The following is a 21862-nucleotide window of genomic DNA, read 5'->3' on the forward strand; positions in this document are numbered from 1 at the left end:
AGCCCCCACGGGAGGTGTGGTCCTCCAACTCAACCCGTTGCCGAAGGTAAGATTCGAGCACTCCTGAGCAAAGATGATAGTTCATGAGCCTCCCCCAGCACTTGAGTTGAAAAAATATATATCAATCCCCAATTGCAATACCAATTGACCCTCCCCATCCTCTCCTGCCAGGAGCTATGATGGCAACATTGTTGCAAATGTCGGGTGCACTTGCTGTGAGATGCCGTTGAGCTGAAAAGTTCAGAGTGTTGCTGGCAGTATTCCTGTCTTGCAACTTTGTATCAAAACATGTTGGAAGCTCTGAGGAATGATTTTAAAGTAAAAACCATTTTTGAAAATTTTCATTAATAACTCGAGAAATAAAGCCTGAAATTTTCAGATAAGCTCGTCGTTTTCTCGAGAAGATGTGATCACACACGAACAAATAAACACACACACACACATCCACATACAAGATCAGATTTTTAATAGTTCCTAGACCAACTGGGACCCGTTGAGTCCCTGTCACACGGGAGGCCTGGTCCCCCAACGCAATATTGCACCACTCACCCACAGCCCCCATGGGAGGCCTGGTCCCCCAGCACAACCCATTCCCAAAGGCAATATTGCACTCCACTCACCCGTTTCCCCAATGCAACCCGTTTCCCCAACGCAAGATTCCACCACTCACCCATAGCCTCCACGGGAGACCTGGACCCCCAATGCAACCCGTTCCCCAAGGCAATATTGCACACCACTCACCTGTTTCCCCCAACGCAACCCGTGCCCCCAACGCAAGATTCCACCACTCACCCATAGCCCCCAACTGCGCAGGGGCTGCTCAGTTTGCCTCATTCAAAATTCAGTGTACTGTGACTTAAAATATATTTTTAAATGCACCCTCCCTCCATGCTGCCAGGATTTAAAATAAAAAGAGATAGCAACATTGTAGCTTGCAATTACACTTTCTAGTGCTGGCAGCCTGGCAGGACATAGTGTGCCGAGATTGCAACAATGTAGCATAGTGAAGTCATAGTTGAAGATATAGCTGCAGAATGAAGAATTTATTCTCAAATCTTAACTTTTTAAAGTTAAAAAATATAAAGTTTCTTGTGAAATATAACATCAATCTGAACGAAACTTTATAGGAACGACCGCAGGACAAAGATGAGTAAGGTGACAGGTTGATCATGGCGCAAATCAACTCCTACCTCGACAAAAACCTGGACCCACTGCAGTTCGCTTACCACCACAACAGATCAACGATGGATGCGATCTCGCTGGCTCGCCAATCCGCTCTGGACCAGTTGGACAACAAAAACTCATATGTCAGGCTGTTATTCATTGACCACAGCTCGGTATTTAATACAATCATCCCCTCCAAGCTGGTTACCAAACTCTCAGAACTGGGTCTCTGTGCATCCCTCTGCAATTGGATCCTCGACTTCCTCGTTCAAGAGACCAGTCTGTCCGTATTGGTGGAAATGTGTCAGCCTCGATAACAATCAGCGCGGGAGCACCTCAAGGCTGCGTGCTCAGCCCCCCTGATGTACTCACTCTATATTCATGACTGCGTAGCCGGTCATAGTGCGAAGTCCATCATCAAGTTCGCTGACGTCACCACTGTTGTGGGACGAATCACTGATGGAGATGAGTCAGAGTATAGATCGACCGTTTGACCAAATGGTGCCAGCACAATAACCTGGCTCTCAACACCAGCAAAACCAAGGAACTGATTGTGGACTTTGGAAGGGGTAGGATGGGGACCCACAGTCCCGTTTATATAAACGGGTCGATGGTAGAGAGGGTCAAGAGATTCAAATTCCTGGGCGTGCATATATCTGCAGACCTCTCCTGGTCCAAGAACACTGATGCAATTATAAAGAAAGCACATCAGCGCCTCTACTTCCTGAGAAGATTACGGAGAGTCGGTATGTCAAGGAGGACTCTCTCGAACTTCTACAGGTGCACAGTAGAGAGCATGCTGACCGGTTGCATCGTGGCTTGGTTCGGCAACTTGAGCGCCCAGGAGCGGAAAAGACTGCAAAAATTTGTAAACACTGCCCAGTCCATCATCGGCTCTGATCTCCCTACCATCGAGGGGATCTATCACAGTCGCTGCCTCAAAAAGGGTGCCAGCATCATCAAGGATCCACACCATCCTGGCCACTCACTCATCTCCCCGCTGCCTTCAGGTAGAAGGTACATGCGCCTGAAATCTGAAAGATACAGGTTCAGGAATAGCCACTTCCCAATAGACACCAGGCTATTAAACTCAACTCAAACAAAACTCTGAACATTAATAGCCCATTGCACATTATCTGCTTATTTATGTGTGTATATGTATATATTCAATGGTACATGGTCACACAGATCTGTTCTGTATTTATTTATGCCTACTATATACTGTTGATGAAGCAAATCAAGAATTGCATTGCCCTACCTGGGACACATGACAATAAACTCCCTTGAATCTTGAAGGTGGTGCAAAAACCATGTACCGTTTTGGCGTTGGTCCCAGATCACTTGGAGGGGAGAGGAGGGGAGGTGAGAGTGCTGCGTCTTTTGAATAATGGGGGGAGGAGGGAGATGTGGGGAGGTAGGAGAGGTGGGGGGGACGTCACTTGCAGCGTGCAGATCCAAGACAGCAGCACGCAGACCTAAGATTGCAGCATGTAGAGCCATTGTGACGTCATCAGCGAGACCATCTCGTTTAGATTCAAAGTTTTTTCAGATATTTTTCATTTTGATTAATAACTCAAGAAATAAAGCATGAATTTTTCAGAGAAGGTGATTTTGGACTCCACGGGATAAATCTCTATCAAAATATGTAAAAATGTTACCGTTACCGCGTCAGTTTTTCAAAAAGATGTGATCACACACAAAAATAAATAAATAAATACACATCCAAGATCAGAGTTTTATAGTTATATAAGGGTGGATGGATGGATATCGAATGGATGTAAATAGCAAATTGATAGCAATAATTCAAAACGCATTGCGCATTATTATTTGGATGTTAGTTTTTAAACAAGGAATGCAAAGTACAGTGTGCAAAGTGTAAAGTGTGTCTATATACTTTTAGAAATTATGCACATCTTGTAGTACGACTTTGAATATGTTGCACCATGGGTGGGCGTTGCTCATCATCAAACATTGAAGAGCGTTTGGCACAAATATCTTCCTTGATCTCTTGCCTTACAAGAATTTGCAGAAGGAATGGATTGCACAAATCACATCCAAGTGTATTGCAATGCTAAAATCACGTTTTGCCCTTGGTAGATGTAAACACCGTGCCTGCACCTATCAAGCACAAGAAACATTGTGATTGTGAAAACAATTGTTTGACTGGTGATTTATTTTCATAGCAATAATGTAGGTTATTGTGTGACTGTTATCCTCAAATACTGGATATCTGAAATGATCCAGGTACTGCAGCTTCTTCCTGAATTGCTGACAAAAAGCTGTTAATCATGTTTAATTAATATTAATGTTGGACACACATCAGGTTTTTTTTTAAGGCTAAGATTAAATCACGAATATGAATATTTATAATGAACACTAAATATGGAGCATTGATTTTCATCTCCGCAGTTTAAGGTACAAGATTAATTCAGCAGAAATAATTAATTTGCACTTTGATATCTATAAATTAATCCTCACTGGTAATTACAGCAAACTGTTGAAAGTGCAGAAACGTTTCAGCAGATGCTAAGAAATATTCAGGTTTTTTAACAGTCTTCTTAGGTATTCCCTCAGGATCACGGATGACTTACTTCCACTCCAGTTTTGAGAAGTGGAATATGCCTGTGTGCAAATCTTTCTAATGTTGGCTGCAGCTGCACATCAGCTGTCACATAATTTTGACAGAGCAAGGTCCTCATCCAACAGTAAGGTGGTCCGAAATGGAAGAGATGAGGCTCTGCAGGATAGAATTAACATCCTCCCACACATGTCCTCTTAACACCCCCGCCGCCAAAGTATACACATATCTCAGGTCCTACCCCAATTCTCTCTCTCCTTCTATCCTCCCATCTCTTAAAGGATCAGCATCTTTGGAGGAAAGTGGCTGGTCAACATTAGAGTTGAGACCATGCATCAGGCCAGAGTGTAGAAGAAAGGCACCCAGTAAAAATATAACAACAGGGGTGAGATAGGCATTGATGGGTGATAGATGGCTCATTGGCCAACAATTTCCTGGATTATCCTCATTTCCATTATTCAAGGAAAGGACAACGTGGACTATTCTCCAGGACCTTGCCTATGGCTGGAAACCTTACAAAATTCTTCGTCAAGGCCCCTGCAATCTCTCAATAACCAGGAATAGATTCCATCAGGCCCGGGGGTCCTATCCAATTTAATTCTTTTCAAGAGACCCAACACCAATTCCTTCTTGATCTTAAACTGCCAAAGCATATTAGTATATCCTGCACTAATCTCACTGTCATCCATGTTCTTCTCCTTGGTGAATATAGATGTAAAGTACTTGTTCCGTACCTTAAGTATATCCAGGCACAAATTCCCTCATTATCCTTAAGTTGTCCTACTTTTTCCATTGCTACACATTGTTTTTAATCTGCACTAGACTGTGTGGGACCCGTTGGGTCCCAGTCACACGGGCGGCTTGGGTCCCCAACGCAACCCATCCCCGAGCACTCCCTCCCCCTCCTCTTCATGTGTGGGAGGGGAGGGGGGAGAGAAGTGGGGTGAGTGGCAGGGGGGTGTGGGGTGGGAGGGGAGGAGGGGTGTGTGTGGACGAGGAGACGTAGGATGGGGGGGGAGAGGGTGGTGTGGGGGAAGGGTGTGGGGGAGGGGGGTGTGTGCCGGGGAGGAGTGTATGTGGGCAGGAGGGGTGTGGGAGGGGGGAGGAGGGATGTGACTGGGGGGGTGCGGCTGGGGGGGGGGGAGAATGTGTGTGTGGGAGGAGGGTGTGTGTGCAGGGGGGTGGGCGGGCGGAGGAGTTGTGGGGTGGAGCGGTTTATGAGTGGGGGGAGGGATATATGGTGGCAGGTTGTGGGGACGGGGGTGTGTGGGTGTGTGGGAGCGGGGGGGGGGGCTTGTGGGGGCAGGGGGTGGAGTTGTGGGGGCAGGGGTGGAGTTGCGGGGGCAGGGGTGGAGTTGTGGGGCAGGGGGAGTTGTGGGGGCGGGGGGAGTTGTGGGGGGATTTGTTGTGGGGGGATTGTCGGGTTGAGGTTGTGGGGGGGTTGTGTGTGTTGGGGTGGGTGTGTGGGGGAGGGGGGTTTTGTTTGAGGTACAAGGCCCAGTATGGTCCCTTCTTGAGTTGGACGATCCACATATTCTTTCAAGAAATTCTCTTGAATACACCTAACAAATTATTCCTTGTCTAAGCCTCTTACACTGGGAAAGTCCCTGTCAATATTGTCAAGTCAAGTCAAGTCAATTTTATTTCTATAGCACATTTAAAAATAACTCTCGTTGACCAAAGTGCTTTACATCAGTGCAGGTACTAACGTACTACATACAATGGTACACAGATCTAACAATACATACATAAATACATACATACAGCGCTCCCTCAGAGCACCTCAAGAAACGCTTGTGAGTAGAAATAGGTTTTAAGTCTAGACTTAAAGGAGTCGATGGAGGGGGCAGTTCTGATGAGAAGAGGGATTCTGGTCCGCAGTCTAGGTGCTGCAACCGCAATAGTGCGGTCACCCGAGCTTAAACCTGGACCGCGGGATAGTGAGTAGCCCCAAGTCGGCCGACCTGAGGGACCTGGAGGTAGAATGGTGGGTTAGAAGAATTTTGATATAGGTGGGGGCAAGCCCGTTAAGGGCTTTGTATACATATAGGAGGAGCTTGAAGATGATTCTGTACCGTACTGGGAGCCAGTGGAGAGAGGCCAGAATCGGGGTGATGTGGTCCCTTTTACGGGTGCCCGTCAGAAGTCTCGCTGCGGCGTTTTGGACCAATTACAGGCGGGACAGGGATGATTGGCTGATGCCAGTGTATAGGGAGTTGCAGTAATCAAGGCGGGAGGAGATGAATGCTTGGATGATTTGTTCAAGGTCGTCGAATTGGAGGAATGGTTTGATTTTAGCTATTGTGCGAAGCTGCAAAAAGCTAGCTTTTACCACAGCATTGACTTGTTTGTCAAACTTCAATGCGGAGTCAAATATCACTCCAAGGTTTTTGACGTGCGGTTTGAGTAAGGAGGTTAGGCTTCCAAGGCTGCCTGCTATCGTTTTGATGGAGTCCGAGGGGTCAAGTAGGATGACCTCAGACTTGCTCTTGTTTAGTTGGAGGAAGTTCTGCGCCATCCAACACTTTATATCCTCGGGGCAGTGCATAAGGCTGAGTAGATTTGATCGGTTGTTGGGTTTCAGGGGGAGATAGGAAGGAACTGTAGAAGCTGGTTTACACCAAAGAATCACAAAATGTTGAAGTAACTCAGCGGGTCAAACAGCATCTCTGGAGAAAAGGAACAGGTGACGTTTCGGGTCGAGACCATTCTTGTGTTTGGATCTGTGCAACATGGTCTTATTTGGAGTGCTTTTGATTTCCAGGATCAATAGTAAATTTAGTGAAAGCATATTTCCAAGATGTCCACATGTGTTTTAGTACAGCAGACTTTATGACAGCATGGCAGAGACTAGTTTAATGACTGCATGGGTTTAGTATTTGAGGTCATGTGGTTTTAAGAGCAGTGGGATTCGCATGCCTACTTGGTTGAGGAACTTTATGAGAGAGGTCCCATTAGCTTTGGAATAGAACATGAGACATGATTTTCTGGGCAAGAGACAGTGGAGGCAGAATATCAGTGGCTTTAGACGCAACGTTAGAGACATTTGTTCCATGGGTTTAGAGGTTATGTCCGGTCCAAATGTTTTTTAAACATCACATTTAAAAACATATTTAGACGTACATGGATAGGAAAAGTTTAGAGGGATATTGGCCAGACATAGGCAGGTGGGACTAGTGTAGACGTGACATCTTGGTCCCATGGGCAAGTCGGACTAGAGTGCTTGTTTCCATACTGTATGACTCCATAAACGTTGTGTTATAATCCCCATCTCAAATACCTCCTTTGGCATTTCATACCATATACCCACCACCTGCTGTATGAAAAGGTTGCACCTCAGGTTCCTATTAAATCATTCCCCTCTCAGTTTAAAGCTATGACCCATGGTTCTTGGTTCCCCTAATGTGTGATCAAGGTGTGTTATACATCCTTGCATGCATCTGTGTGAACATTGTCAGTGCAGCATATCCTGGTCTTGGATGGCGTTGGACCTCGTCATTAGGCCAAGACCTTGCTCTTGTCCATGTTCAATGGCCGTCTCACCTTAAAAGTATTCATATTCAGACTCCTGCCACTCTTCAAATCATTGCAGGAACAAGTCATCCTCAATGATGAAGACTGCATATAGAGAAGATGACAACTACAAAGAATTTGTCATATTCCAACCAAATTTTGCTTGGTACCTCCAGGTCCACTCTTCCATGCCACCTGAATAAACGATTCATTGTATACATGGAAATATTCATGGTGATCAAAATCAGTAGAAAGCATTTGTAATCTTTACATATCTGAAACGATGAAGTTCACTGATTGCACAAGATCTTAGGAAATGCCAGCATTTCCCACTGGGGAAACTATTTGAGAGTATTTCTCATTTGTATCTCTAAGATTAAATACAAACATTTGAGAGTTAATAGCTTCATGTTCCTGGGAGTGCTTATCTCTGATGACCCACACCACCTTGGCCACGCTCTCATTTCGCTCCTACCATTAGGAAAAATGGTACAGGAGCCCGAAAACCGTGACCACCAGGTTCAACAATATTCATCAGGCTCTCAGAATACTGCACAACACTAACCTCAACAACTATTAATTTCTATGGACTGTGTCTTTGGTTGCACTAAGGACTTTTCTTTGCAATATTATGGCTACCCAGTATTACAGTATTTAATTTTATTAACTGTTTTTGATTGTTATATTTTATCTGTGCATTTGCATTAATGAGCTTGTTCAGCTGCTTATTAAACACTCGGCTCTTGACCTATTAAAATACCAGAGAAGCAGTGAAGGAGATGGGTTTTAGAACAATGATCAGGTCGTCTATTTTTCAAAGCAGCATTTTCATTAAAATTCCAGCTTATTATTTAATTAACTGAAATAAATCACAGAGCTGCCATTGTGAGAAGTGAACTCATTGGTTTGTCATTCCAAGCCTCTGAATTAACAGTTCAATAATTTAAGTACACGGCCACTCTGCATCATCCTCTTCATTCTCAGCTTCTGGTGTCATATCTTTCGACAGGAAACTAAAGATTAATTTCTTCTGCTATAGTTGTGAATGTCATAAAATACAATTTATCATCACAATTTCAACCTCTGTCAAAGTTATGTTAGTCTATCTAGATTCTGGAGTAGTTCCTGAGGATTGGCGGGTAGCAAACGTGACCCCACTTTTTAAGAAGGGAGGGAGAGAGAAAACAGGGGGAGGGATTACAGACCAGTTAGTCTAAAAGTGGTGAAATCATTGGACAAAGTCAGCATGGATTTACAAAAGGTAAATCATGTCTGACGAATCTTATAGAATTTTTCGAGGATGTAACTAGTAGCGTGGATAGGGGAGAACCAGCGGATGTGGTGTATCTGGACTTCCAGAAGGCTTTCGACAAGGTCCCACATAAGAGATTAGTTTACAAACTTAAAGCACACGGCATTGGGGGTTTAGTATTGATGTGGATAGAGAACTGGCTGGCAAACAGGAAGCAAAGAGTAGGAGTAAACGGGTCCTTTTCACAATGGCAGGCAGTGACTAGTGGGGTACCGCAAGGCTCAGTGCTGGGACCCCAGCTATTTACAATATATATTAATGATCTGGATGAGGGAATTGAAGGCAATATCTCCAAGTTTGCGGATGACACTAAGCTGGGGGGCAGTGTTAGCTGTGAGGAGGATGCTAGGAGACTGCAAGGTGACTTGGATAGGCTGGGTGAGTGGGCAAATGTTTGGCAGATGCAGTATAATGTGGATAAATGTGAGGTTATCCATTTTGGTGGCAAAAACAGGAAAACAGACTATTATCTAAATGGTGGCCGACTAGGAAAAGGGGAGATGCAGCGAGACCTGGGTGTCATGGTACACCAGTCATTGAAAGTGGGCATGCAGGTGCAGCAGGCAGTGAAGAAAGCGAATGGTATGTTAGCTTTCATAGCAAAAGGATTTGAGTATAGGAGCAGGGAGGTTCTACTGCAGTTGTACAGGGTCTTGGTGAGACCACACCTGGAGTATTGCATACAGTTTTGGTCTCCAAATCTGAGGAAGGACATTATTGCCATAGAGGGAGTGCAGAGAAGGTTCACCAGACTGATTCCTGGGATGTCAGGACTGTCTTATGAAGAAAGACTGGATAGACTTGGTTTATACTCTCTAGAATTTAGGAGATTGAGAGGGGATCTTATAGAAACTTACAAAATTCTTAAGGGGTTGGACAGGCTAGATGCAGGAAGATTGCTCCCGATGTTGGGGAAGTCCAGGACAAGGGGTCACAGCTTAAGGATAAGGGGGAAATCCTTTAAAACCGAGATGAGAAGAACTTTTTTCACACAGAGAGTGGTGAATCTCTGGAACTCCCTGCCACAGAGGGTAGTCGAGGCCAGTTCATTGGTTATTTTTAAGAGGGAGTTAGATGTGGCCCTTGTGGCTAAGGGGATCAGAGGGTATGGAGAGAAGGCAGGTACGGGATACTGAGTTGGATGATCAGCCATGATCATATTGAATGGCGGTGCAGGCTCGAAGGGCCGAATGGCCTACTCCTGCACCTAATTTCTATGTTTCTATGTTTCTATCCAAGCCTCAGCTGACTACTACATACCTGTGCAATTCATACTCCAAATGAAAGCATCTGGATTTTTCCACATGCAATGGCAGGCAGTGCGAGTAGTTTCATTCCACAAAGGCAGCAAAAGGCTTAGATTTTATAAAGTAAATATGAATAGGTTGCTAATTTATAATGTTTCCATAATATTGCTCTCTCTCATACTTCCAGAGCAGATCAATTTGCAGCACAAGGTTATTCCGCTTATTATGCGAGGTTCAAAATCTAGATTTTTTACTGTTCTACAAAGAGTAGCAATGTGTCCCAGCTGTTGATTCCCCATGAAAAGACAATCTAATCTTTAGTCCTGGAGTATGGAAGATGTCTAATGCCCTCCAGATACACATACAGTGAACAGATTCTGATCATAATTCATATGTGACTGTTATCCCTATGCAAAATTTGGTACATTGAAGCATGATTCACAATTGTTGCCACCAGTATCTAAAACTCCAATCCACGATACCTTTTAAACTGCCACGTCTGTCTCCTTCACTAGTGTTACTGATTGAATAAATACTTGGCTAATAAATAAATTACAATACAGGCACCTCTCGGTTTACGCACGCTTGATTTACTTTTTTTTTAAAAATAATGCGCTTGTCTAATAACTACCAAAATATAATTTACGCACTCCTATTTTCGGAATAATACTCAAATTTATGCCTGGCACAGTATGGCAGCATTGTTGCGAGTGTTGCCTGATGTGTGTTTGATTTACAAGCTTTTTGATTTACGGGCTGCTTTTCAAGCGTGTAACCGCTGCGTAAAATGCAAGGTGCCAGTACATTGTTTCCATTGACACTAACTAGAAACATCACAACCAAAACCACTGTCGAAGAAGGGAGGTGCAATGTGGACTAGAATGTTGCTGCTGTAAGAGATATTCTAGTTGGTGAGGCATTTAATCAGACGTTAATTGTCAAATATACCAAAGTTCACCAAAACCCCTTGTTTGCATGAAGTTCACAGAGTAAATAGTATACATGGTAATGATAGATACATCAATAAATCCAAAAACAAATGCAAAATAGCAGAACTGTGCAAAGATTATAGTGCAATCTGAAGTTGCGCATATTAAAATCAATGCGCAGTAACAGAATAAAATAATAAGATTAAACGAGAACTTACCAGTTTGAAGTTTGATCTGTATTTTATGAGGAGGAACGTTGAGGGAATACGTGAAGAACCCGCTTCCAACGCATGCGTGCCATTCTTCAAAGCAGCGGTGTGAGGTCACAGAAACTATAATGACCTAACATAGTAAGATTATCAAAGAGATACCAGTTTTGATATGATCATAGGAGGGTGGGAGCGGAGGGCACGTATTCCCTCAACGTTCCTCCTCATAAAATACAGATCAAACTTCAAACTGGTAAGTTCTCGTTTAATCTTACTATTTTACTTCGGAGTCACGTGAGTGACTACGTGAAGATTTCAAAGCTCTGTGACCTCATGCCGTGGAACGAGTCCATGCTTCACAACTGCCTTGGGTATCGGGAGAGAATATCATTAGCAATTTTAGACACACTTATACAAAGACTTGTGTGATATAACGAGAAAATACATTTATTAATTGAAATCATAGCCCTGTAACCCTTCGGGCAAATTATAATATTGAACGTAAAATGCTTTCCGAAAATGATGATGGCTCCAAAAAACTGGTTTATTATAAAACCTTTGGAAAGTCCTTTCGGATGACCATCCTGCTATTCTGAGGATTTGGTCCGTGGGTACCTCAGAATTTTTGCTGCGGATTTTGCTGCAGCCCTGGTGGAATGAGATTTAAAACCATTAGTGTTTATTCCTGCCATCTTTAGGACACATTTGAGCCACCTTGAGATAGTTTGGGTCATGACCCTTTTGTGCGGTTTCTTGTAAGAAATTAACAAAGCCATTTCCTGACCTCGAATGCTCTTAGTATATTCCATGTATAATTGGATATGTCTTGCTATACACAGACGTTCGTCGTATGGATATGCCATAAATTCAATCACTTGACCCGATGAACCTGGTCTGTTTGTTTTATTAACTCATGTATGACAAACACCAGTTTCTCTCGTGAGATGATCAAGGAGTCCAGGCTCAGTTTGCTTAATGACTGGACTCGTTGTGCAGTAACTAACGCCATGAGCATAACCATCTTCATGGTCAGTTTCTGCAGTGATAATGCTGTTTATGGGCTACCAGCTCCTCAGCATGTTTAAAACGACACCCACATCCCAGATTTTGGAGTACCTGGTTTTAGGGGGATTTGCATTGAGTATGCCCCTCATAAGTTTTGTTACCAGGGGGTGCGTTCCCACCGTGTGCCGCTCCGTTCCTTGTGATAGGTAATTGGAGAGTGCACTTCTGGCACTATTGATGGCACTGTAGCCCAATCGTTTATCATAATGGAGGTTTGTTAAGAATTCCAATACGGCCAGAATATTCTTGGCCCTTTGGTCTAGGTTGTTGTCAAAGCAGTATATGCCCCATTTCTTGATGTGTCCGAGGTACTGCTTCCGTGTTGACAGTCTTTGTGCGGATGTGATGAGATTCATCGTCCTGTCTGACAGCCCCATGCCGTGTAGTGGGTCTTTCAGACTCTACAAATCAACAAATCCATAGTCTTATGGCATGGGTGACTGCCCCCCTCCAGTTACTGGATGAATTAATAAATTCGGACTATGTCCAATAATGGAACATGGTTCTAACACCATCCCCTGTATGACCGAATACCACGGTTGAGTAAGTTTCGTCGGTGCCAGAATGATTTCTGGCACAGCTGATTCCTCTACCGAGGCCTCTAGAGCCGACGGCTGCTGTCTCTGCCGTTCATCCACGTTTACAACGCGTTTCTCGGGCAGCTTTTTTGCAGACCGTTTCCTTTTCACTCTGTCCATTTTTCTGTGAATAAAAATGCAGAGTCCTTACCTGCCTTTTGCTGGTCCTTTTTTCCTACTCCCGTTACGGGTGGACGTCCTCCACCCTCTGTTGACTCGTGCAATGCGTGTAGCGATATGGCACGCATGCGTTGGAAGCGGGTTCTTCACGTAGTCACTCACGTGACTCCGAAGTAAAATAGAGTTAAGATTAACAGTATGTGGCAGCACCTCCAGGAAGGAGGTGTAAAGTACGTAGCTGTTTCAGGAGTCTGATTGCAGTGAGGAAGAAACTGATCTTAAGTCTGAACATCGAACTTTCAAGCTCCTTCACCTTCTCCCAGAAAATGGAAGAGAACAAAGGAAATGGCCAGGGTGGCAGAGATCATTGACAATTATTCCAGTCTTTCTGATGCAACACACAGTGAAGATGGACTGGAAGGAATAAAGTGATACGTCTGTAATGGACTTTGTTCACTACTCCATGCAGGTTTAGATAGTCAAGAGCAGAGCAGTTGCCATAGCAGGCAGAGATGCATCGTATCAGTATACTTTCTATAGTGCATCTCCAGAAGTTTAATAAAACTCTTGTGGACATGTTGAATCTTCTCAGATGCCTAAGAAAGTAAATATGCTGATGCGCTTTCTACTGTAGATCACCACATCATTGCAAGAGGATCATTTAGGTTGCTGCTAACATGGATGCCTCGGTAATTGGTTAATCATTTCTACAACAGCTCTGATGATGAAGCAAGGTTGCATTCAACCACTACCTCACTGCTTCCTGAGGCTAACAAATTATTTTTGGTTGCTGATGTTAAGAGTTAGGTTCTTGTTCTGACACCATGACAAGTGGTTCCCAATCTCTTTTCTGTACTCTGTCTCATCAATGTTCTTTATTCGGCTGACTACAGTGGTATCATCAACAAACTTAATGATCACGTGGGCACTGTATTAACTGTACCTGGCCACACAGACATAAGCCAGAGGAAAGAATAAAGGTACCAGGGGAGAAGAAAGGGAAGAAATGGGTGCGTCCTGGTGGGAAACAATGATGGAGTGGGGGGGGCACTAGGAAAGCAGGGGTTGTTTGTAGGTTAGTTAGCTAACATTAAATAATTCAATGTACATGCTGTTGGCTTCCAACAGTTTGCGTGTGGCCTCAAACTGGCAATGGAGGAGGCCCAGAACAGAAAGATCAGTATGGGAATGGGAAGGAGAGTTAAAATGGTTAACAACCGAGAGATCCAACAGGCCTTGGCAGAACAAGCGCAAGTTGCCGAGTCTACACTTGGTCTTGCCAATGTGAAAGAGGCCACATTGGGAACACCAAATGCAGTAGCTCAGGTTTGGGGTACCTCTGTTTCACCTGAAAGGACTACTGGGGTCCCTGGATGGAGGGAGGAGGTATATGGACAGGTGTTACATTTGCTGCAGTTGCACAGTAATGTGCCTGGGAGGGTGGGGTGGTCTGTGTGGATGAGTAAACCAAGGAGTTGCGGAGGGAGCGGTCTTTGCAGAAGGCAGAGAAAGGTGAGGATGGGGAAAATACGACTGGGAAAACTTTGGAGGTGGCAGTAATGTTGGAAAATAATGTGTTGGAGTCGGAGGCCGGTGGGGTGAAAGGTGAGAATTAGGAGAACTCTATCCTTGTTCTGTCTGGAGAGGGAGGGGGGAGGAGCAGAATTACAGGACACAGAGATGTGGCAGATGGATCCATCAATGGCAGTAGGGAGGGGGAACCATGTTTACTAAAGAAATATAACATTTCAAATCCAAGACGTGTTGCACAAGGTACATAGATACATAGAAAATAGGTCCAGGAGTAGGTCATTCAGCTCTTCGAGCCAGCACCGCCATTCAATGTGATCATGGCTGATTATCCACAATCAGTACCATGTTCCTGCTTTCTACCCATATCTCTTGATTCTGCTAGCCCCTAGAGCTCTATCTAACTCTCTTTTGAATGCATCCAGTGAATCGTCCTCCACTGCCTTCTGAGGCAGAGAATTCCACAAAATCACAACTCTCTGGGTGAATACGTTTTCCTCATCTCAGTTCTAAATGGCCTCCCCCTTATTCTTAAACTGTGGCCCCTGGTTCTGGACTCCCCCAACATCGGGAACATGTTCCCTGCATTTAGCCTGTCCCATCCCTTAATAATTGTATGCGTTGCTATCCGATGTGCCCCAATATAAAGGCATTCCAGAAGTGGTCAGTCAAACTTCCAAAGTGATGCAAAATGAACCAGAGATTGTGTAATTGCATTGCACTCCAGAAAGAATAAAAGTTTTGAATTGCATTAATGAAAAAAAACAATATTGTGCAATTGAATTTCCATCCACATGCATGAACACTTCATACCCATTTAAGGGCCTGTTCCACTGACGCGACCATTCGGCGACTGTCTTCGACCTTCAAGCTCGAGGGCACTCGCCTGTAAAATCTCGAGCTGGATCGACCATTAGCGATGAAACCCACACACACACAAACACATCGCAAAGGCGGGGGCCAGGGAAAGCGGGGGAGCGCTGTCTGAAATTCACACCCGCGATGAACAGGAAGGTAAAAGACGGCTGCACAGTGTACGGTAAGTCCCTTAGGGAGTGGGGGGGTGGGGGAGGGGGAGAGAAGGGGAGAGAGGGAGAGATAAGGGGAGAGAAGGGGGGAGAAGGGGGGAGGAGAAGGGAGGGGGGGGGGGGGATAAGGAGTGGAGACACTTTTAAGAAGCCAGACAACATAATAAAGTTTACCGGGCATTTTACCTACGGTTTTCCTTGGTCCTGAAAACTCCAATGAGCCAATTAAAAGGAGATTGCTTACGGCTGCCCTTGACTGCCTATAACTACATAGCGACCCCACTCCACTGCACTACGAGTTCAAAAGAACCATGCCGACCAATTTTTACTCGCAGAAAATTTTTCAACATGCTGAAAGATTTTCCTCGACCAAACTGAGGCCGCGAGTATGCGGGAACTTCCCTCGAGCATGAAGGAAAGTTCCAGTGACCTCATAGGACCTCCTAGGACCACGTGTCGACCATGCTGCGAGTTTGAATCGAGGGCAAACTCTTATATACTCGCAGATTAGGTCGCCGCAGTGGGACAGCCCCTCCACCTTTAAAAAAAAACTCCACTTCATTAAAGATAACATTTTGTTTACTGCCTGCATGTAATACCTCATCTGAGTGACTTATTTGTGTATCGTCGTGTTGAAATAAGACCAAAGAGACCAGGTAAAAAATGATGGTTCTTTGCCTCACTCAGGAACTTTGATCCTCTTCTGCACCCTCCCCTATACTCTGATCCTATCCGCCACCCTCAGAATTATTCTTTCAGGTTTAGTTGGACATCTACGTATATATGTAAATAGATATATACACATACATGCACACATATAAAAAGTGAAACATTGCTGTTGCTTATATGTTTATATATGGTGGCTGAAACAGCTGTGTTTAATTTATATTGGGCATGGATCTATAATAAAGCACATAAGTGAAATATTGAATAAAACTAATTTAAGAGCTGTAAGATCAGCAAATTCTGCCACTAAATGTTGGACTGAATATAGTTACTGTATTTAAGCAAAACAAAATCTTCTGGTTACATAAAATATTTTGCAGACATATTCAAGAAATACAAAAGATGCAAACATTTCATAATTTATAATTTATAATTTCATAATAATAATAAGTTTCAAAAGAGATTAAACTATCTTCCCATTTCACATTAAAGACAATGACAATGACAAGCCTCTGGATGAGAATATTTGAATGGAAGGAACATTTTTGATATTGTTTTGATTTTATAAACCATGAAGGAAACATGAAAGGCAAAATATTATTGTTTGATGTTTTACTTGAATTTGACAATAATTATAGATGGCCGAACCATGACATTTAAATATAGTGTTAATTCCATAGTTTTGTATTGCAGATCAGATTGTGTAGAATTTTTAGCTTATCCACGACATTGTTTCCTGAGAAAAAGGCTATTTTCTGAAAATGACAATCTATTCATCTAGTATTCTAATTGGCAGTCAAGGTCTGGCCTTGATAAACATGAATAATGCAAGCCTCTTAATCATGTCCAGCGGCCTTCGTCTGAAATTATTATATACAAACACAAATATCGAACGTTGGCATGTTGGCCTTTATAACAAGAGGAATCGAATAAAGGAGCACAGAGGTCCTTTTACAGTTGTACAGAGCCCTAGTGAGACCACACCTGGAGTATTGTGTGCAGTTTTGGTCCCCTAATTTGAGGAAGGACATTCTTGCTATTGAGGGAGTGCAGCGTAGATTTAAATGGTTAATTCCCGGGATGGCGGGACTGTCATATGCTGAGAGATTGGAGCAGCTGGGCTTGTACACTCTGGAATTTAGAAGGATGAGAGGTTATCTCATTGAAACATATAAGATTGTTAAGGGCTTGGACACGCTAGAGGCAGGAAACATGTTCCCGATGTTGGGGGAGTCCAGAACCAGGGGCCACAGTTTAAGAATAAGGAGTAAGCCATGTAGAACGGAGACGAGGAAACACTTTTTCTCACAGAGAATGGTGAGTCTGTGGAATTCACTGCCTCAGAGGGCAGTGGAGGCAGGTTCTCTGGATGCTTTCAAGAGAGAGCTAGATAGGGCTCTTAAAAATAGCGGAGTCATGGGGATATGGGGAGAAAGCAGGAACGAGGTACTGATTGGAGATGATCAGCCATGATCACATTGAATGGCGGTTTGCTCACAAATATTAGTGAGCAAACAGAAGAATAAGAAACACTATGCAATATTACCAACTAAAAAGTCCCAAATTGTACATGACTGTCAGCATGCTGCATGCCAGTTTGATTGGACAATATGCAAACGTAAACCTCTGAGAATATTAAAGAAAGTAGCACTATATTGTTAACCAGTTGCTTTCTTTGCATTTAACTTCAAAAAATAATTTGATGATTCCAAATAGTCTGACATCCAAATATGTTTCAGCATTTCCCAAGGGAATAGGATGTGCAGCATAGACTTTGTACACATGGGCTACTATCACACATACAATGTAGATGTCCAACAGCTGCAATGAAAGCTCTATTCATGTCTTGCTTCAATTAGTCCCAACAGGGATTCAGAAACACACTAAGATTTGCAGTCCTTAAACTGCTTTCTCAGGTAGTTCAGTGTCATTTAAATGCATTAAAATTTAATTTGTAAACATTATATCCATTACATTATTGTTCAACATTCTGCCATTATGCAGATTGTCTCCTCCTGTCCTCGTGTTTCTCTCAATTGTGTAGCATTTTTAAATTTGATTAATGTACTGGATTTATGACGGCAAGTAACCCAATTCCAAGGACATGGAGGTTTGTAGGTTAATTGGCCTCTGTAAATGTTCCTCATGTTTAACGATTAGATGAGAAAGTGGGATAACATAGAACTAGTGTGAATGTGTGATCAATGGTTGTTGTGGACGGTTGGCTAAAGGGCCTGTTTCCATGCTGTATCTCTAAAACTAATCAGCAAGCAGTCATGATCCGGTAATCAGGATTGCTTCAACCAATATCTAATTGAGACTATAATCAAAGCTCAGTGAGGATTTAGATTTATTGGTGAAGACTAGAAGCAAGTAGAAGTGGAAGAGAGGAAATGACATTGGGAAAAAAACTAAAGTTTTATTAAAAATTTAAAGGAATGAAAACAAGAACAAACTATTTACTTACATGATCACTATCATAGAAATACCTTGGGGAAGAATGAAAAGAGAAAGACTTCGACTGAATCTGACTGCATTTTGCTGTCTGAAGAAGGGTTTCGACCCGAGACATCACCTATTCCTATTCTCCAGAGATGCTGCCTGACCCACTGAGTTACTCTAGCATTTTATGTATATCTTTGGTATAAACCAGATCTGCAGTTCCTTCCAATGCATTTTGTGGTACACCAATGTGACAGCCTTGGCTCATTTCAGCTCCACCTGACCTGAAATGCCTGATCATAAAAAGCTGTCCATTTTATCTACAGAGAGAATTCACCTTTATCATATTGTTGGCAATCCACATACGACCACAAGTCAATGCCAAGCTGACATGAACAAATTACATTTGATCCTCAACTCTCCTAAGTCAGCAAACACCGATGCCCCATTTATCATCTCCAGTTACTTCAATCAAGCCAACTTCTGGAATGTCAAACACCTTTAGCATGTCTCCTGCCCCTTGCAGGGTGTTAACACTGCCACACCATCATCAAGTATACCTAGAGCTCCAATCCTTGCCCTTATTTTGACCTGTCTGATTATCTGTTGGTGCTGCTCTTGCCAGCTTAGAGACACAGGCTAAAATGCAACGACCAACTAAAAGAGTAAATCATCAGTGGTTTGAGATAGTTGATGGTTTACTTCAGGACTGTCTTGAGCCAGAGGACAGAAATACATTCAAGTCCATTTCATCCAGCCTGAGTGAGTATACCTCAGTCATCAGTGGTTTCATTAAGAAATGTGATGATGACTTTGTTCCAACAAAGACAATTAGGGACTATCCTAACTAGACCTTGGATAACTATGTGCTAACGTCCATAATAAAGATTTTCAAGAAGGATGATTCCGCTCTGCAGCCAAATATGAAATCAACAAGACCATCAGGGATACCAAGGGAATCTTCCAAAAAAAGCTGGAGGCTCCATTTAATAAGGAAACCATCATTGTAGTCCTTAAGAAAAATAAAGTGACCTTCCATGATGCGTTCCATCATGGAAATATCATCAAGGATGATGTCCCCTGCCTATTCCCTATTCTCTCTAATACCATCTGAGACAAGATACAGGAACTTAAAATCTCTGACATCTATACTTAAGAATAACTTCATTCCCACTTCTATCTGACTCCAAAACTAATCACCTCTTTCACACCCCATTCCCTAGTTATGAAATTCTTACTTGCTGCAGCACAACAGAATATGTGAATATGTAAACATTGTATATAACGGGGAAAAAAAGAAAAAGTTCAATAAATAACAAATATAGTGCAAATAACAAATAATAATATAGTCTTTTGCAGTTCAGAGCTCATAGATTATTTGTTGTGTTTAATAGCTTGATGGCTGTGGGGAAGGAGCTGTTCCTGTTAAGAAGCCAGAGATACATGGTTGTGAAGCTCGGCATACATTTAACATTACCAGACAGTTATCCTTGGTTCTGAAAACGACTGCTTACGTTTTTTTCCCCAATGAGCCAATGAAATTCACCGGTCAACACCGGCTACAAAACTACGAGAACCTACGAGAACTTTCAACCTCCTGGCAACCCACTAGTACCTCCTGGCGACCCACCTACGGCACGAGAATTCTCGCTACTCTCTGTGGCGGCTTCATTCTAGTCACCACTAATTTTTCAACATGTTGAAAAATTCGTAGTGACCATAATGAGGCCGCAATTAGTTCCCAGAATGCGGGAACTCCTCACGATCATGAAGGCGACTCCCTGGCAACCACCCTCGAACATGTGGCGACTGCATAGTCTCCTGCAGTCACCTAAAAATTCGCCTAAGTGGGACAGGCCCATATGGCTTGAATTTAGGAGACTTCTAGATTTAAAGGTTGATGCGTCAATTAACATTTTGACCAAAGCTGAATGAATATCTTTGCACAACAGGATTGTTGTAATTTATAGATAGCTATTTCAATACTGTGTAACACCATGGTTTGTCTTCACAAAGAAGGAAACTGATGAAGAATAAGTAATATTCTGATGAAGTAATAGATGTATATTGTGCTGTTTAAGAAAGAGCTGCAGATGCTGGAAAAATCGAAGGTAGACAAAAACCCTGGAGAAACTCAGCGGGTGAGGCAGCATCTATGGAGCAAAGGAATAGGTGACGTTTCGGGTCGAGACCCTTCTTCAGAAATCTGATTACTTATTTCTAAGTGAAGAAACGGCTTAGTTTAGAAACAGTTTCCTCAAAATGTTAAATATATTGAGGGACAGAAATTGGAAATGCATCAACCCAATAATCAGAAAATGGACAGTGGGAAAAAGTCTCTCTAAAAGTGTGATTTCACCACCTCCACTTTACCTATTCAGCACAACCAATTTACACCAGGGAGGTAATAACAATGGGAAATGGATTATTTACAAAAAAACACCTCTGCCAGTGAAATTTGAGTAGTTTTCTGGACTGCTGTCCTTCTTCTTCCAGTAACTAAATAACGTTGTCAATTTAATTTATAAGCAAGTCCTTCTTCCTGTAAAATACATCCTGGCTTTCTCTGCTTGAACCTTATCACATTTGAACATTTTCAATTCGTTTGACAACTGGGACATAGAAGCTGTAATGCATCAAATTGTTACTGTGGTGCTATATATTAGCAATTGCATTCTTGTAGATGGTGAGAAGCATGCATATCTAAAAGCCCTATCTTTCATTCATGAAATAGGACACACATTTAAGTTTTCCACAGTACTAAACTAAAACAAACTTTTTGTATTTATTATATTTATACTAAATCACAGGACACTAATCAGCAGGGGTTCAGATAACAAAACATCTTGGATATGCCCCATTTAACAATTAGTATTTAATTCCTAGTTTGACCTGCTGAGTGAATGGAAGGCAAGGAAATTATTGCATACAGAATAGCAGTGAATATGGAGGAAACAAGGAACTGCAGATGCTGGTTTACAAAAAAAGATACATAATGTTGGAGTAACTTGTGGGTCAGGCAGCATCTCTAGAGAACATGACAGGCGACATTTTGGATCAGGACCCTTCTTCAGTCTCGGAAGAAAGGTCCCGACCTGAAATGTCACCTATCCATGTTCTCCAGAGATGCTGCCTGACCCGTTGTTACTCCAGCGCTGTGAGTCTTTCTCCGCAGTGAACATTGAAGGTTTCAATGAAAATGACCATGTTTTAGGCAAGCACATTGAAGGAGAAGCAGTCCATGGGGCTTACTTGTGAATTTCAGTACATTTAATTCAGAAGAATCAATCAATGAGACAAAATAAAAAGATGCACCATCTTACTTTTACCATGGAATTTTACACCGTTATCTTACTTTTACCATGGAATTTACACCATTATAGGGACTTTATTAAAATAAGGAAGGCAGCAACACGAAGTGAAGATTCACCGCCGCATATTTTATTCAGACAGGGTGGGAAATAATTCTTATTAGCAATGC

At 42.8% G+C, this 21862-nt stretch overlaps 1 protein-coding gene across 1 annotated transcript in view; it reads right to left on the bottom strand.

Annotated features, from left to right (window-relative positions):
* gpc6 (glypican 6) overlaps positions 1 to 21862 on the bottom strand; it is a 745006-nt gene that overhangs the window by 708344 nt on the left and 14800 nt on the right. The gene's annotated exons all lie outside the window — the stretch shown is intronic.

Source organism: Amblyraja radiata, chromosome 6, assembly GCF_010909765.2.
Source record: "Amblyraja radiata isolate CabotCenter1 chromosome 6, sAmbRad1.1.pri, whole genome shotgun sequence".
In the NCBI taxonomy this organism is placed as follows: Eukaryota; Metazoa; Chordata; class Chondrichthyes; order Rajiformes; family Rajidae; genus Amblyraja; species Amblyraja radiata.